The 14,695-nt window shown below is 34.4% G+C and overlaps 1 protein-coding gene and 1 long non-coding RNA gene across 2 annotated transcripts in view; one reads left to right on the top strand and one right to left on the bottom strand.

The window, feature by feature from the left end:
* LOC116524491 overlaps positions 1-6,809 on the top strand; it is a 13,630-nt gene extending 6,821 nt beyond the window's left edge. The window contains exons 3-4 of the long non-coding RNA XR_004257353.1: positions 6,583-6,592; positions 6,797-6,809. This is a non-coding gene — a long non-coding RNA (uncharacterized LOC116524491). The remainder of the gene's footprint in view (positions 1-6,582; positions 6,593-6,796) is intronic.
* CFAP299 (cilia and flagella associated protein 299) overlaps positions 1-14,695 on the bottom strand; it is a 615,251-nt gene that overhangs the window by 294,584 nt on the left and 305,972 nt on the right. The window lies entirely within an intron of this gene.

Here is a 14,695-nt window from a genome sequence, read left to right on the forward strand (position 1 = left end):
CTGTCACCCAGGCTGGAGTGCAGTGGCATAGTCTTGGCTCACTGTAACCTCTATGTCCCGGGTTCAAGCAATTTTACTGTAACAGCCTCTGGAGTAGCTGGGACCATAGGTACACATCACCACAAGATGGGTTTCACCATATTGGTCAGGCTGGTGTCAGTCTCCTGACCTTAGGTGATCCACCCGCCTCAGCCTCCCAAACTGCCAGGATTACAGGTGTGAGCCACCGCACCCAGCTTCCATCACCAGTTTAATGGACTTAGCACTTTCCTATCCAACCTAAGATAAAATATCCTTTAACTTCTTTCTTGCAATAAGCCCCATTGCCCGTGTCTTCTTGGTCTTTGGTTGTATCTGACCTACTAACATTCCAAAGTAGATTAATCCAGACACTTATTTCCCTGCACTTAATAGCTACACCCCTGGGTACTGCTGAAGGAGATTTTAGAAAATTTTACAACAGTGTGGATGGCTGCTACTAATAATTTATGGTTTCCAAACTCAGTCAAGTCCATCATGACTCTCAAAACTTATGTTCAAAATTAAAGTCATTTTAATTCCTGTGGCCTGTTGTTGCTTCTGTATCACCTGTCCTGGAAAATGACACCATCCTTGAAACCAAAGGCAAAATCCAGATGTTATCCTAGACCTCTTGTTTTTCATCACCACCCTTATAACTGATAATTTATTTAAAACACTGAATTCTATTATCTTAGCAGTTTTGTTTTGTTAAAGCAAATGTAAGATACCTCGTTCACCTGCAAACACTTGAGCATGGATCTTTATCTGACAATATTTTTTAAAGAAAACACCATGACATCATACCTAACAAAATACTTTCCTTAATGTCATCTAATACCTACTTTGCATTTCATTTTCACCCTTATTAACATGTAATTGACTGTCTAATTTATTTTTATAGTTGGTTTGACCAATCAAAATTCAAGTGATATTGTGTTTTGTCATACTATATCTTGACCTCTTGCATCATTTTTCCTTTACAACAGTCCCCCTCTTCTTTTTACCTTCTACGCTATTTATTTGTTGGAAAAACCAGGTCCTGAAAACCATTGTCCTGAAATGTCTCACATTCTGGATGTTACTGACCCAGTAAAATTGTGTTGTTTGTTCTACTATATATAATCCTCTATTCCCTGTACACTGATTTGATTAAATGCAGTATAGTATTTTTCTAAGTAAGAAATATTAATATGTATTGCTCCATAATGCCTATTGCCCCAATTTTAGATCTCCTGAGCTTGATCCGTAGGTTCAGGTAGTGTCAGTCTAATTACTTCATTACAAGATTTTCCATAAAATTTCACTCAATGGTATTAGCACATATTATTGAAAGCTACCTAAATATTTTTTGCTAAGGGTTGAATAATGGTGACTCTGTAATTCTATCATTTATCCTGAATTTTTAGCTTGAATTCTTCTACAGAGCAAAACTTTTCCTTATCACTTATTTGGTTACCTTGAAATGTTTATGTAGAAATACAAAATAAATTTTTTCTTTGTTTATAGAAAATGTAAAGACAGAAACACAAAAGAGTGTACAGGTTATGCCAAATTATTTTTCAGAGTAGTTATATCATTTTGTATCTATGAGAAGTACTGCATAAGTGATCTGATTAACTCTCGTCCTCATCAACACACACAAAAAAAACAAACTTTTTATTCCCCCCACTGTAGTGAGTTATAAATAATCTCTCAATGTGGTTTTAATTTTTATTTACTTTTATTTTTATTTACTTTTATTAGATTGGGCATCATTTATGGCTGCTCGGATTTTCTTTCTGTGAGGTATCTATTAAATTTTTTCTCTGTTATTTTATTATTTTCTTATAAATTATAAGATTCTTTTTATTTATTTTTGAATATTGATTAATCCTTTGCCTTTTATGTGTATACAAAATATCATCTCTCAGTGTGTAGTACTTCTTTTATTATTTTTTTCATTGATTTTGATGGTCAGAAATCAGAAGTTCTCATTGTCAATGCATTTTTAACTTTACCTCTGCAGTTTGCACATTTGAATTTTGTTTAATAAATCTCATCCTTTTTGGAAGTCATAAAAGTACTATCGTATAGGATATTATAGTTTTGCTTTTGATTGTCTATCTTTAACTGCCCAGTATCAATAAAGCACATTGTAGTTAGGCAGTTGGTAGTAGGGGAAAAAGTCCCTTTGGTATATGAAGTTCCATACTTAGTTTGATTCAGAACTAAAGCCAAAATTTGAAATTAAGTATTTCATAAAGTTTAAGGCATGTAAAATACATTTCCTGTCATGATTCCAGAATGCTTCTTTTAAAATCAGTATTTCAGTCATATTGTATCTATCACCAACAGACGATAGCTTATCTTTGTATTTTTCAGTGTTACCTTCATTTTAAATATTTTCTTTCTGTCATATTAGAGAGATTGCTTAGCCAGAAATCAGATTACTGGAAATAGTAAATGCACAACTGATATGTTAAAGATAATTAAATGAATAACACCTATTCAGGTCAACCAGTCTAATTAAAAGTTTTAACTGTCATTTATTCTGTTTAGTGCACAAATTCCTAGGGAATGATTTTTAAGTAAAGGTAATAGATTAAGTATTATTAATTAACTGGCATCACCCTAGAATTCACCCTGAATGTCTTTTATTAAAATATTATATTTTATGGTCTTACTAAAGGGACTAAGAAATAAAAGTGTTTGGATGTTTGTTACTTCAACAAATGAAAATATCTATTTTAATTTTTTTAAAATAATGTTAGAATAGCTAGCCATGATGGTTCCTACCTATAATTTTAGCATTTTCGGCGGCCAAGGCAAGAGGATCACTTGAGGCTAGGAGTGCCTGAGCCATTGGGGAGACCTCGTCTCTACAAAAATAAAAATAAATAAAATAAAAAATTCAAAAAATTAAAAATTAGCCACCCATGGTGGCATGCATGCCTGTAGTCCCAGCTACTCAGGAGATTGAGGTGGGAGGATTCCCTGAGCACAGGAGATTGCAGTAAGCTATGACCTATGATCGTGCCTGTGCATTCCAGCCTAAGCAACTAAGTCAGACCTTTTCCCTCCTCTCAAAAAAATTGGAATAATGAATATTGAATTGCACAAATTATTAACTCAGTGCAATATAGAAGGTGGATTTATTTTAATTTCTGACTATATTTTGCCTTCAAATAATTATTCATTTAGAACAGAAAATTTTACAATAGATTAATGAAACATAAAATATAGAATTACCCTAAAGGTGAAGAAAGAAAGTCCAAGAACCATAAACACACTATCCAGACATTGGAGCAACAGATTTTATAGAAAATTCCATGAGCAATCTTCATTGACCAATAAATACCACTGAAATATCCACTCCAACAGAGTAAAAATCTCAGTGCCTTTCTTTACCCTAAGGGCAAAAAAAAATAACTGAATGTACCTTATCTATCTTGAACACAGGTAATTAAAAACATACACAAAAATTTTTAAAACATAAATTCAATAATGTATTGCTATTATTGATTGTATTAATCTTTAAGCTTTAAGAAATTGTCCATCATTCCCCAGTACTGCAATGTAATGGAACTGTTTAATAGATTAGCCATGATCTGGACAAATTGTATAACCCAAATGTCTTAACTGCAGAGCGAGCATCTGAAATAAAATCATCTCTATGCATTAGTTCTTTCCCACCACATTTATATATATATATATAAATTTCCTTTATTAGCATGACATGCATACCAACATATTTATAAACACACATTACAGATGTGTGAACAAATGAGATACAAATTTGATGGCAGTAAATAATGATATAAAACACTCATATGAAATGTCTAAGAAGAAAAGACTACTATACTATTAACAAGAATAACAACTTAGACTATGACAATTTTTTCAATATTATAATTTAGTATTTCAAGTTACAGACATTGATTTTGGTGAAAATCCTTTTAAAATGCATTGAATGCTTCAAATGCATTTAAATGTAAAATGAAGTCTTTCTTGATACTATCCTTTTATTATGTAAAGCATTGTATCCTTGTGTTACATTCAAAACAAATATAAATGGAAGTGCTAATTTTTTTTCATGCACTTTACTTGTTCATCTTTCTTTCTCGCTGAGGTATGTGTTTGGGAATCAGTGATATGGACAATGAGAAGACGTTGTGATTTTTGAACAGGAGAATGACATTGACATATCAATGTACTATAGCATTCACCTTGGGTAGAAAATAAATTGGAGTAGATGACATTATAGATCAGTAGGGAGGTCATTGTAAGTTTTACAGTTTTTTACTGCATACATAATCTAGCTGAGTAAAAATGAAGCCAGAGGAAAAAAGAGAAAAGAAGACAGATGGCAAAGGAAGCATCACTGAAAATGAAGAGGTGAGGAGGAGATGGCTTTAGGATATCTCCTATGTGCCTTACCTGAACCACCAGACAGTAGCTCTGCCATTTGTCAAGTTATGAGACAAAAAGAGGATGTTTGGGATAAGTATGAAAAACTATGCATTCAATTTTATGTATATCTGATATACAAGTGTGCATACAGCTGAATACAGAGAATTGAACCTGAGAAAGAGATCTGGGATGGAAACTATCACTTCACAGTTTGAAGGAGACAACAAAGGCAGGGTACATGAACTGACATGAAACATACAAGAGGAGAGACTCTAATTCTTTTATTAACAACTTTCATAGATTAGCTTACTACACTCCCTGACTCCCCATGTGGAAAACCTAGGCCATGAGTATGCAATTCCAAAGCAGTAAGGCATAGGCAAGTCAATTCTGCATTGGAGGCTAGTCAGATTTGGAAATTCAAGCTTGGGAACTCAAGTTCATTTGTATGCTGCTGGGGAGAACTTCCCTAGGATATTTTTTCAGAGAAAACTCTGGACAGCAAAATAGGAGGGCCAAGCACCAGAGAGGAATGAGGGAGCACTAGAGGCAGCAGAGATGCCAGAAGTGTAGGTGGTCAACACAGTGTAGAAAATGACCAGGAAGGGAACCAGGACTTGAGGGTTCATATAATGTATTCAATATGTATTGACCATTCTTGTATCCATTGTAAATATTTTGGGAATTGTTAAAGTTAGTTATTAAATATTTCAATATCCTATTCAAACAAAGCCTATTCACAATGCATATACAAGATACAAGGAATAATGTAAAACAACCCTGTGTAACCAGCACAGAGTTTGGCATTCCCTGTCCAGTTGTTTCTCCCTATTTACCCTCCCTGATTCCACCCACTTCCCTCTTTCCCAGAGGTAACTACTATCCTGAAATTTATGTTTTTAATTTCTTACTTTTCTCTATAATTTTGCCAAATATAAAAATACAAGGTTTATAAAATATTGTTCAGAAAAATTTTTAACTCGGTGAAATATGTCCTCATGTAGCAACTCCACTCGATGAAATTTTACCGCACGCAGAGACTCTACTTGATAAAATATTTCTGGCAACATTAAAGTTCTACAGCCACTAACAACAGTATTTCATCGTCTAAAATGTGCAGTGTCACTTCTAATGGGAAGCATTTATTGGCACTCCTGTAGTCAGCTTCAGGGTCTCATCAGACAAAAATTTTGTTGTGCCAATTGCAGCCTAACTTTTCATCTTCCTAAGAATTGTTTCTTCTGTATTTTCAAAATCATCCAAATCTACTGCTTTCAAGTAGAGTCTGCTCTGGTTCCTAATTGTTAAAGTAATATCTTCCTTTGGAAAAACATTAACTAACCCCAAGAAATTTTCAAGGATTCATCCTTGCAACTAAACAAATCCTCTAATTCATAAACACGTGAACTCTTCACATAGGCTTTTTGACTTTGTCCTGAATGATTAGAATAATATATGGTCAATTGATATTTCAAAGTTTACCTGCTTGATTTTATCTCTTCTGTGCCCATTTACTATAACCCACCATAGACACACACACACACACACATGTGCATACCTAGCAGCCCAGAAAAAGGAAAGAAAGTGAGATTCGCCCTGGCACAGTGGCTCATTCCTGTAATTCCAACACTTTGGGAGCCTCAGGCAGGAGGATCATTTGTACTTAGGAATTCAAGACCTGCCTGGGCAACAGTGCGAGACCGTCTCTACAAAATTCAAACAATTAGCTAGATGTGGTGGTGCACAACTGTAGTCCCAGGTACTTGAGGGGCTGGGGTGGGAGGATCACTTAAACCCAGGAGATAGAAGTTTTAGTGAGCCAAGATCATGCCACGGCACTCCAGCCTGGGCAACAGAGAGAGATTCTGTCTCAGAACAACAACAACAACAAAATAAGCAGACAGAAGAAAAGAAAGAAACAAAGTGAGATTCTTAGATTTGGCTCCCTGAATTATAAATATCTACATTTCAAAATGCCATAACAAAATATCAAAGCAAATAACAAGAGGAGAAAAATATTTGCAACCTAAATGGCAACAGGCACCTGTATAAATTAACAGAAAAGTACATTAATATAAAATTTACAGAAAAATACAAATCACTAATAATTGTAAACAATGTTAAATCTTAAAAACTATATTTTTTATTTTTTATTTCCACAGGTTATTGGAGAACAGGTGGTGTTTGGTTACATAAGTTCTCTAGTAGTGATTTGTGAAACTTTGGTGCACCCATCACCTGAGCAGGATACACTGCACCCGGTTTGTAGTGTTATATACCTCACCTTCTTCCAGCCTTTCCTTGGAGTCCCAAAGTCCATTGTGTCATTCTTATGCATTTGCATCCTCATAGTTTAGCTCCCAATAATTTTAAAATAACAAAAAAGAAGACAAAGATGCTAACCAGGATGGGAAAGAGTAGAGAAAGGAGCATATACATTGGAAAGCTAATTCATACTATGAATGAAAAACTATTAAAATGCATAAGGTTTACTTCCCTAACCCTAACCCTGTACTTTACTTTTAAGTGATGGGTAGAGACATTTAGGTCTCAGGTAGTTCACCCCCATGGTTACATTAGAGACTATTTAAAAAGTTTAAGTGCCAACCACAGATGATTGACCAAATAAAATCTGATGCATCAAATAGCAAAACATTTGTCTAGTCATTAAGATTGTGTTCTGGAAATACAATTTTGAATATTAAAAGATGCTAAAGAGATATGCTAAATAAAGAACTGAAGAAAAATGATGTATCAATATAATTTTATGAGAATATGGTTTTTAAAATGTAGTTTACATAGTTTTTTGTACATATAAAAGTTATATCCTACAAAGTGCTTTCTGGATAGTAGGATGAAAAATATTTATGTAACTGATATTTCTAATTTTTAAAATTTATTAATTTTAAATTGTCATTTTAAAAATTGTGTTTCTCAATGTTCAAAAATGTTAATTCCCAATATATGGATGTTTGAATTCTGAAAAGTTTTATAAATATTGGCCTTCCTAACATATTTAAGATAATTCTACATATAAACAGTATTCATATTTTCATGTGCCTTATGCAATTTACAAAGCACTTCTGTACGATGAAATTATTGCGTCACTATTTTGCATGTTTACAAAGTAAGCTAACCTCCCAACTGAAAGCCAGTACAGCCTTGAAAAATAATAAAACTGTGCTCCTTCTTCCTATTAATCACATACAAAAACTAATGTCCACTTTAAGAAGAACATTTTCTTTAATGATTTATGAAGGGAACTCCCTAATGCCTAAAGAAGGCATGTTACTTAAAGGTACATAAAACTGAAACATGACAACAATTTGGAATCCTTAAAAAATATTTTAAAATCCAATTTTAGTGTCCTTTTAATAACAAACAGTTTGAGCAAACATTTCCTTTTTCTACATAATAAAATTACATTTTAATTTTGCCTTTCATTTTATTTAAGAATGACTCAGTTTTTGATCTAAAAGTTCATTAATTTTTTACTTTAGGCAAACTTTCAAGATACCAATTTAATGATGTAATTTCTGAAAATAAATGAATGCTACTAATGAAATAAAAGGAAATATTTATTAATTTAAATTCTATTAATTTAGATTTTATTTTTAAATCCACAAGAATTGCCAGAAAATGAAATAAAACTGTTTCATTAAGCTCATGAGTTATTTTGCATTGCACCCTCTCAGTATTGCTGTCTCTGCTTCTAGTCTCCTCTCAGTTCAAACAAAGCCCTCTAAGTAGCCTCAAAATGTGTATACTTCAAATGGAAATTAAGAGTCATCTCATCTATAAAGAAGCTTTCCAATAGGCAGAACCAGTCATTATTTCACAGGGTCTCCTGTAACACTTTATACCCATCTTAACAGATGTTCCATAAATTATCATTTCTAGATGCAAACACCATCAGTATTTAAAATAATCAACATACTTAGAAGTTCCAACCCCTTGGCCTTCAGGCAGCTCCCTTCCTCTCCTGACCCATAGTTTCTTCCCTCTATAATCCTTTCTGCTCTCCTCCTATCACCCTTCATTAGTCCAGTTTCCTCCCTCTGAAACGAGCTTTCCCTCTAGCTGCATACCAGAAAACTGCTTACTTTAAGTTGCAGTTTAAACTACACTTTCTAGGTGAAGTCTCCCTTATCTCTTTAGTGAGAAGTAAACTCACCATCTATCTCCTTTGTGTCAATTTGATGTTGTCCTACTGTTGTTTCTTGAAAGCTTGGACAGAGTTTTAACCATTTTTGTATGCCCTAAAATACAGCATTTGAAACATCTTCTGAAAAAGAAACACCTTTCAGATCAAAACTTTTATAGATCCCCAGCTTTTAAAAATATGCTCTAGAATTTTTTGGTTGGGCTTGCATTTGTAATTTTTACTTAAATTATTGTTAATCAGTAAAAAATAATGAGGCTGTTGTGAGAGATATTTGAAATGAGAAAATCTGAGTAATTTTTGCTATCCCATCCATCAGCTGTATATTTTTGCTTATTTCTCAATTTTCTTTGGGTAGTAAAATAGGAAGAAAATTGTGACTCATACAATGAAATTACAAATAGTAATTGATTTTAATACCATCTTTATATTAAGATTTTTCAATTATATTGCCCCAGAGCCATGAAGGGGGAGTAAAATGAACTGTCAAAGTTGAAGTACAGTAGAAATCCTCTTAATCTGACACAGCTGTGGACTGTCATTAGTCAGTTTGTTAAAGGAACAGTTAAGGAGAGAATCACACAAAGCACATAAAGCATAATTTTTAATGTAAAATATATAAATGTCCAAGTAATTACTGTTTTAAGACTATAAATAAGGCCCTTCTGGGGAATTGACTGCTCCTCAGAGTTTCTTATTATCTTTCTCATACAAATTACCTACAATTCATTATTTATGAATTCTAGTATCAGTTTCTCGAAAGCATAGCAGGGACCTAAAGTAACTTTTTAAAAATTATACTCTTAAGTTCTGGGGTACATGTGCAGGTCATACAGGACTGTTACATAGGTATATACATGCCATGGTGGTTTGCTGCCTCCATAACCCTGTTACCTGCATTAGATATTTCTCCTAATGTTATCCCTCTCCAGTCTCCCCACACCCTGCTAACCCTTCCCTAGCCCTCTAACCACCAACAATCCCCAGTGTGTGATGTTCCCCTCCCTGTGTCCATGTGTTCTCATTGTTCAACACCCACTTATGAGTGAGAACCCTAAAGTGACTTTTTAAGTGACTTGTTCATGAAAATCATCTAGATGTTTATGATTCTCTTTCCAATGATTAACATTGTTTTTCCACACCTAATTTAACCATAATGTTAGCCAAAACTTTCCAAAACATTAACTACTTTTCTAAGAAACTTTTTTTTTTTTTTTTTTGGACACAGAGTCTCACTCTATTACCAGGTTGGAGTGCCGTGGTGTGATCTTGGCTTACTGTAACTCCTGCCTCCTGGGTTCAAGTGATTCTTGTGTCCCAGCCTCCCAGATAGTTGGAACTACAGGTGTGTGCTGCCATCCTCAGCTAATTTTTAGTAGAGATGGGGTTTCACTATGTTGGCGAGGCTGGTCTCAAACTCCTGTCCTCAGGTGACGTGCCCACTTTGGGCTCCCAAAGTGCTGGGATTACAGGTGTAGGCCACTGTGCCCAACCTAGAAACATTTCTTTTTGCTCTCACATTTCATCATCTTTTATAACATTTGATTCAATTACATGAACAATTAAATATTAAATTTAATAGTAAATAACAACTAGTATAAACATGTTTGGAAACAAATGTGAATGGCTCTTGATTAGCATACAGCACAACAATAAAAGGCAGAGTGCATGGGTAACAAGCAGTATCCCACTAAGTGTCAGCTTTCATTCATTCAAGTGTGGGCATCAGTCAGAGGATTTCGGAGAAAAAGAGTCATTTCACTGTCCAGTGAGTCACTAAGCACAGATTCAGAGAGTTTCTATTATACTAATTATTTAGCAATATTTGGACTCCATCATAAATAAATTAAAAGTGCAGAGAAAACTAATGCCTATGTAATCTGTTTAGGATATCACCTTACTACTTGCCATTAAAACATTACTTGATATTGTTAAAATGCCTGCAATGACAAGAGCATGCACCAAATAGATGTATCTGAGACTTGACTGATGTTTGATTGAGCTCTACGAAGTGTGCTGAAGTCATCCATTAATTAATTTAATAAATATTTATTGACTACCAAAGCATACAACCAACAGTGCTAGGTTTTAGAAGTAAATGATAAAATGATTCATTCCTTTTTAGAACTTATGTTTTAGAATGGCAGTCTCCAAACTATTTGTTAACATATTGCTAACTAGTAAAAATACTTGAGGATTATCTATATCTAAAACTATATCTGTATCTATCAACATCTATATGTACATCTATATCTATTTAAAACGCGCACACACACACACACACACATATGCCATCAAAGAATTGGAAAACCTAGTCCAAACCTAGTTTCGAACATATTTTTCTGACTCTCTCTCTCTCTCTCTCTCTCTCTCTCTCTCTCTCTCTCTCTCTCTCTCTATCTGTGTGTGTGTGTATATATATATATATATATATATATATGTATATATATATAATTTTTTTTTCTAGATGAACACTTCTGTGTTGCCCAGGTTGGAGTGCAGTGGCGTAATCTTGGCTCACCACAGCCCCCGCCTCCCAGGTTCAAGAGATTCTCCTGCCTCAGTCTCCCAAGTAGCTGGGACTATAGATGTGCACCATCATGCCTGGCTAATTTTTGTATTTTCAGTAGAGATGAGGTTTCACTATATTGGCCAGGCTGGTCTCGAACTCCTGACCTCGTGATCTGCCAGCCTCAGTCTCCCAAAGTGTTGAGATTACAGGCATAAGCCACCGTGCCCGGCATAACTCTATATATTTTAAGCCTGTACTGCCAGATTGGAGAACATCTTCTAAAACTGAATTAATTATTAATCCATTTGGCATTTATACCACTTTAGTAGCACAAGTAAATACTGTTTATCTTTTGGGGGGAGAACTAAAAAGAGAAGAGAGAAAGAGAAGCAACACAGAAGGGACAAAAGGGAGGGTAGAAAGAACAAACAATATCAAGATTTCCTACGTTTTCTGGCATCTAGAGTTGAGAGAAGACAATGGATTCTATTAATAAGAGTCATTGTGCATTTTCTAGGAATGAAAGTGATATATGACCTTGTTTTCTGATGAAATTTTTAAAATGTTTGGATTGCTTTTAAAAGAAAGATACTTAAAATTAAAGTGGGTTATGCAAGAGAATTAATATAGAATTTATAAACATGAAACTGAGAGTAAAGCTTCTACTGGAGTTAATTGTAGTACTCTTGTTCTGCACAGTAGATTCGCTGTAATTAGCTGATTAGAAATTGCGGTAATATGTCTCCAGCAATCATCAATTTAAATTGGATACAGCAGGCCAGCACTGGTGAGTACTGTTCAGTGACAGTAAAGCCATAGCAAAAGAATTTCCAGGCTGACTAAATATCACATCTGGGTGAAGCATGCCTGCTCCTCTCTTTTTCTTTTATTTAAGAAGTATTGCCTGGGACAAAGGAATGTCAAGGCTAAACTCTCTAATATAGATGTAGAACACATGCATTTGCACCAGCTCAAAGCAAGATGACAGACACTGGAGGGACTGCTGTGGTTTGGCAGTAAAAATTGTTCATTTTCATTAACTTGTGGTTCAAAGATGCTACCACATTTAGGGCAGGATTCTGCTTTTTTGGTGATTGCTGTGTTAAAAGCTAAGTCCTAAAAACCAACAGTGGAAAGAATCACATATTTCAAGATCATGATAAATTCAAAATTTTTAAACTGAAAGAAATTCAGTCATACCAAAAACAAAAGTTCTAAACAAAAATTCTTTGCAGATACATCTACCAAGCATTTTTCCCAATTTACCTGATACTGTTTGTGAGAAGAGGTACAATAAGCACTTGATCTTTTAAGTCATAAAGACCTTTGAAAATACGCCAAGTAAGAGAAAGAACAACACATGATAGAGGCCAAACATCTCTCCCTAACCTCAAAAATATTCCAAGAGACAGGAAGCTATTTAAATTACCTGGAGTTCTATCAGTTCTCCCATTTTTCCTAGTTATTTTACATTGTAAGTTAAATGGCATGCAACATAAACATCTTAAATTCTAAATACAGGTAAATTTTCTTGAGCACTGAATGTGCTAGTCACTGTCCTAGGGTGAATATGCATGTGTTTATGTGTATGTTCATGTGTGTGTGTGCATATAACTTGACACAAATACAAATAGATACACACATATATGTGTGTATTTATATATCGAATCTGTGAATATAGATGTTTTATTCTGGAATATTCACAGATACATTTTTTATTCTCTCAACATCTTCAAGAAGATAGATTAAATTAATATTTCCCATTTTACAAGAGAAAAGGCTAAAAGAAGGTAGGTAGACAGAGCTTGGTGCTGTATAACGCTAAAATCCTTGATTCTCAACTGCAACTCTGTATTTCTTGCAAGTTTTGACTTAAATGACAATATATACACAGAATCAAGATAATTTGTCCAATGACCTGTTGCAATTTCACTTACCTTTTATTTCTGATTATTATATAGAGAGAGCTTATTATACCATCCCAGTGTCTAAAGTCACCAAAAATGGCTTTTAATTAATATCAATTCCTCCAGCCTTCGTTGTATCCCAAGATCAGACCCTAACAAAAACAACAGTAAAAATAAAAGAGGATCCCAAATATTTAACAATAACATTCTTTGATGCTTCACAGTATTTGGTTTGTCTAGATAATATAAAACATGACAAGGAAGTAGGAGGAAGTTGACAAATATATACACAAATAAATAACCAATTTTTCATCTTAAATGGAAAGGTCAAAATATCCACTCATCTTCACACTAACCCTTTAACAGATCCCAATGTTTGTGTATTTCTTGTATGCTTATAATATTAATGCTAAAAATTGTAAATTTTAAGAAATATTGATGAAGTTTTAAATGTTTATGAAAGTTAATCCATTTACATATTGAACAAATATTTATTAAGTGTCAATCTGGTTGGCTTTAAACACTAGAAATGCAATCGTGAAAAAAACAGTTGAAAATTCTGCTAGAATGCAGAGATGTTAATCAAATCACACAAAAAATGTCAACTTTTATTAAGACGGTAACTAAGAAGGAGAGGTAAATGGTGCAACGGGCAACTTAAAAAATGAAAATTTGTTTAGCCTAAAAAATCCAGGTAAGCTTTTCTGAGAAAGTAATGCTTGAACTGATATCTCAAGGTTGAATAGGAGGTGACCAGGTAAAGAATGTGGGGATGAAACACCCACCCCCCCCCCCCCCCTACCCCCTCCCCACCCCCCATTCCTCACTCCCCACCCCCCACCCCCGCCAATAGAAACTGTATGTGGAAAAGCTCAGGGACAAGAGAGGGCTCTGCCAAAACATGAACTAAATGAAGGTCAATGTAGGTAGAATACTGTAGCTAGGGAGTAGACTGTAGAGAGAGAGAGCCTAGAGTCTCTTATTGGACATACTATTCCAAGAGCAATGAGAAATCATTTATAAATTCAAACGAGTAACAAAACTAATTTGACTACACCCCAAAGAATGTGGGGGGAATGAATGGGTATAGAATAAATGATAGGTAGGCACTTAGGAGGATATGGGAGTGGCATAGAAATGACAGTAAAATCAATAAGTCCTGATGGTAAACTGAGCATAGGGGATGAGAAAGAGGCAGTTGCTAAGAGTATGTATTGGATATCCACACCTGGATGAATGATAGTACTACTCATTAAGAGGGCAAACATTGGAAAATACTGGTGGGAAAGATCAGGAATTTAGCTTGAGAAACTCCAGTTTTGAAATGTTTGATCTAGCAAAGAGGACCTGTAAAGTAATGTACTCTGAAACTCAGGTAATAAGTCTGGACTGAAAAATATGGGTGGAGTAAGATTTCTGAGGGGTACTGGTGCATCATAGAAGCTAGGTGAATAAAATCTTACAAGAAGGTGTATGTGATTAATGCTGCTGAAAGATAAGTAAGAGTAGAGGTGAAAAATAACCTGCATCTAATATTTTTCCTCTCACATTTTTGCTATAAATTAGACATTTTTAAAAAAATAATTCATTTCACATCAAAGCCTAAGATATATTGTCTTGTGAGGACAGGCAACGGGCTCAGAGTCACACAGGGGACCATTCCAGAGGCAGCAGCTTCCCTGGAATAAAATTATTCTAAAGAGT

This window comes from Sapajus apella, unplaced genomic scaffold (genome assembly GCF_009761245.1).
Source record: "Sapajus apella isolate SASKATOON/1434 unplaced genomic scaffold, GSC_monkey_1.0 scaffold45, whole genome shotgun sequence".
Lineage (NCBI taxonomy): Eukaryota > Metazoa > Chordata > Mammalia > Primates > Cebidae > Sapajus > Sapajus apella.